Raw genomic sequence first — 5,030 nt, forward strand, 5'->3', positions numbered from 1 at the left:
CCACTGGATAGCAACACTTCAGTTCTACCACAGACTCAATCTGCAATTGACCGGGTAATGGACACTTCCAAATTCATCCTTTCAATGGCTGCAAAAATTTCCCCCCACCCCACCTCTTTTTGATTTGTTTGCTTACTTAGCTAGTTCAAGAGTTGAGTGTTTTTTTTTTTTTTTAGTTGGAGAATAATTACTTTACAATATTGTGATGGTTTTTCCTATACATCAAAATGAATCAGCCACAGGTGTACATGTGTCCCACCCATCCTGAACCCCACTCCCATCTCCTTCCCCATCCTATCCTTCTGGGTTGTCCCAAGCACTGGCTTTGGGTGCCCTGCTTCGTGCATCGAACTGGCGTTGGTCATCTAGTTTACAGATGATAATGTACCTGTTTCAGTGCTATTCTCTCAAATCACCCCACCCTCGCCTTCTCCCACTGAGTCCAAAAGTCTGCTCTTCACGTCTTGTCTCCTTTGCTGCCCTGCCTGTAGGATCATTGGTACCATCTTTCTAATTCCCATATATAGTCATTAATATACAGTGTTTATCTTTCTCTTTATGACTTACTTCACTCTGATAATAGGCTCCTGGTTTATCTACCTCATTAGAACTGACTTGAATGTGTTCCTTTTTATAGCTGAGTAATGCTGCATTGTGTGTATGTAACCACAACTTTCCTATCCATTCATCTGCCGATGGACATCTAGGTTGCTTCCATGTCTCAGTTATTGTAAATAGTGCCGTAATAAACTTTGGGGTATATGTGACTTTTTCAATTCTGGCTTCCGTGGTGTATATGCCCAGCAGTGGGATTGCTGGGCCTCTATATATCCTAATTGAGAAGAAAAATACACCAGATAAAAATTAATGAATGTTCTGTGCTTAGTCACTCAGTCGTATCCTACTCTTTGCGACTGCGTGGACTATAGCCCGCCAGGCTCCTCTGTCCATGAGGATTCTCCAGGCAATAATACTGGAGTGGGTTGCTGTGTCCTCCTCCAGGGGAATATTTTGACCCAGGATTTAAGATAATGTCTCTTGTGTCTCCTGCATTGCAGGTGGATTCTTTACCACTAAGCCACTGGGGAAAATCCAACAGCAAAATAAACTGAATCTAAAATATATTTTCAATATACATTACCATACCAGAAATTTAAAAAGAATTCTGACTGATCAGAAAAAAGTAGTGTTCCTGGGATGATCTAAAGGAGAAAATGTATCAAACCTTTAAAAGTGCAATTCTAAGACACAAAAAGGAAACATTTCTGTATTCATTTTATGAGATAGTTACATCAAAACTAGAAGGATAGTAGAAAAGGAGAACCTACAGATTGATTTTACTTATGCATAGCTATGAAAAATTCTAAAAACATATAAGCAAAGAGAATACATTAACAGAGTGTAAGAACAATATATCATGACTAAGAAGTGCTTATATTAATATTAGGAATAAAGGAATTATTCAGTATCTTTGTTAATAGTAATGAGAAAAATCATATGCTTATCTCTAAATATCTCAAAGAGAAATAAAAGTTCATATTCACTTTTTAACCTTTAAACAATATTCATGTAATAGTAATAGGAGCTTTATATGCTAAATAAATTATTATAATCCAAAATTAACTTCATGATAATATCAGAATTAAATAGAATTTATGAATATCATTACCTTTACTATATTTCATTTTCTGGGTAGATCCTATCCATCTCAATTAGATAAGAAAATAAAATTTAAAGATAAAACAACTGGAAAGGACTTAAGTTATTATTGTTTCATATGACTTGGGTAATTTAAGATAACCAAATTAAAAAATATTAAAATAGATATGCAAAAAGGTGTTTAGAAAATTAAAATTTAGAAAAGTATATGAAATTAATGAAAAATTTTATACTTCATATAAACAAGAAGAAAAGTTAGAAAATATTTACCAACATTATCCTTTCTTTTTCACATTACTCCCTGACCTATAAACCCTCTCTGTTTCATTTCTTCTTCCTCCCCAGTTCTCAACCAAAATGAGCAGTGTACATATTTTATTAAGTCTCTTCATTTTAGTAAGTTCTATGATCTACTAAAAAAAAGTGTAAGCAGTGACAGATTTATTTTTTTTGGCTTCAAAATCACTGAGGATTGTCTCTGCAGCCATGAAATTAAAAGATGCTTGCTAGCTATGACAAACCTAAACAGTGTATTAGAAAGCGGAGACATCACTTTGCTGACAAAGGTCCATATAGTCGAAGCTATGGTTTCTCTAGTAGTCATTACCGATGTTAAGAGTTGGACCATAAAGAAGGCTGAGTGCCAAATAATTGATTCTTTGGAATCATGGGGCTGGAGAAGACTCTTCAGAGTCCCTTGGACTACAAGGAGAACAAACCAGTCAATCCTAAAGGAAATCAACCCTGAATATTAATTAGCAGGACTGATGTTGCAGCTGAAGCTCCAATACTTTGTCCATCTGATGCAAAGAGCCAGCTCATTGGGAAAGACCCTCATGCTGGGAAAGACAGAATGTGAAAGGAGAAGAGGGCAGCAGATGATAAGACGGTTAGATAGCATCACTAACTCAATGGACATGAAATTGGGCAACTGCTGAGAAGTATTATAGGACAGGGAAACCTGATGTGCTTCAGTCCATGGGGTTGCAAAGAATAAGACACAATTTAGTGACTGAACATCAACAATAAACATCTACTATGACTCACAGAAGTTTCAACTTTGGGATATTCTTTCTCTTTTGAAGAAGTGGGTAATTGTACCTCAGTCTCAGGCTCTTCATTTTATTCTCTTTTGTGTAGTTTTTTCATACATACTCTCCAATTTCCCATTCTCTGTAAAGTTTTGACAAGAGCTTTATAAATAATTCTGATGTAATGTAGAGCTTACTTTTCTATTTACAGGTAATTTGGAGTTTGAGATTGTGTAGTAATATTTGTTATACTCAATGAATTGTATGGTTTTTTGGGAGGATATTTCTTTATGTTTAAAATTTACATGGTCACCATTATTCTTGACTACTTGGAAGATTAACAGTTGAAAATTAAAACCTAAAAGATGGCTTTAACAACATATCAAACTCAACTGAAGTGGATATTAGAACAACAGATAGGTATAAAGAAGTAGAGTACATCAAAGAGAGAGAGAAAGATATGGAAGATTTGAGAGAGAATTAAATGCATGAAGACTAAAGAAAACAAATACTGGGGACTAATTTGCATTTTTTGCCATAATGTGTGAGATATTTATGGCATATTTAATTTATTTTCCCATAGCAGTTCATAATATTTCTCTTTATATCTATTGTCACTGCTGTTTTTATTATCAATTTGTAACAATGTTACATATAGTAAAGAAATTAATCTGCCATTGCTGAGATGTCATTTTCTTTTGATATGGTCATTTTATTTATTTATTTATTTTTTTATATGGTCATTTTATATTTTGACAAAATTTGAGTGCATTCTACAAAATTTGATATTTTAAAACTGTTAAGTATTCTTAAGAAATTTGCATGTATGATTCTATAGTTGCAATCATAATTTTATGAAGTCTTGGTAGAAAAATACCTTAGTATTTTTATATTGATAATTGCATATTAATAAAATTAATTTAAGTTGTTTTTACTTTTTTAATGTTTATACTAGAAAAAGTTTAATTACATAAATGGCATTTGTGGTTCTTATAGTTCTAATAAAAAGGATATAGATTCTTCTTAACTCATTTTTATTATGGATACAGTTTATTAGAAAGTTTATTTTTACACATTTTCTCTTTAAATTGAATTATAAATAATGTATGTACATTTAAGTGCAGAGTGTGGGTATTTCAAATAAGTTATCTTGGGCTCAGAAGAAACATTTGGGAGTATATTTTAAATGTTTGCTTACATATTTAGATATATTCCATATACATTTTACTATCCTGTTTATAGTTGAATATTTCATTATATGTGTAATTACAACATATTATTAGAGAAGATACTAAAAAGAAAGCAAACATTGAAAAGAGTTTTAAATTCTTTGTGAAAGAGGCATTGTAATTCCCTTGCAGTTAAAGAAAGTTTTATTTATTGAACAAGCATGTACTGTACGGCTACTCTGCACCAGCTTCTGGGTTTGAGATTGGGCATGTGGCCATAAAACAAGCTCTCAGTGTTAAGTCTCTGTTGAGAGAAGAAAGAGAATAATTAATTTTTCTTTCTTAGAAAAGAAACAAAAGATTTTTTGTTGTTAGTTTATAGAAATACAAGTGATTTCTGTGTATTAATTTTATATCCTGTGACTTTACTAAATTCATTGATTAGCTCTAGTAATTTAGGGTTTTCTAGGTATACTATCTTGTCAGAAGGAGAAATTAAGACAACAATCCCATTCACTACTGAAACAAAGAGAATCAAATATCTAGGAATAAACCTACCTAAGGAGACAAAAGGCCTGTATGCAGAAAACTGTAAGACATTGATGAAAGACATCAAAGATGATACAAACAGAAGGAGAGATATATTATGTTCTTGGATTGAAAGAATCAATACTCTCAAAATGAATATACTACCCAAAGCAATCTACAGATTCAACACAATCCCTATCAAATCATCAATGATATTTTTCACAGAACTAGAACAAAAAATTTTTACAATTTGTTTGGAAACACTGAAGACTCCAAATAGCAAAAAAAAAAAAAAAACCCACAATCTTGAGAAAGAAAAACAGAGCTAGAGAAATCAACCCGCCTGACTTCAGACTATACTACTGGAAGGGTTAACTGCTAGGCAGGTCTCCTAGGGAGGCCAGAGGTCCCCAAGCCACAGGAGGGAGAAAGCTGCAAGTGGCAGACCTTTTTTTGTTTTTTCCCCACATTCCTTCGATCCAACTTTAGTCAGGATTTAGGAGGCTCCTTTAATCCTGTGTTGCTATGATGACAATGGGTTCCACCTGAAAGTGACTTTTTTCCAACCTTGAGCTACTAACTACCCCCTCCCCTGCAAAAAAAATACATCTTATTCATGAAAACTTTTTTTTTAAAGCTATGT

This window comes from Dama dama, chromosome 19 (genome assembly GCF_033118175.1).
Source record: "Dama dama isolate Ldn47 chromosome 19, ASM3311817v1, whole genome shotgun sequence".
In the NCBI taxonomy this organism is placed as follows: domain Eukaryota; kingdom Metazoa; phylum Chordata; class Mammalia; order Artiodactyla; family Cervidae; genus Dama; species Dama dama.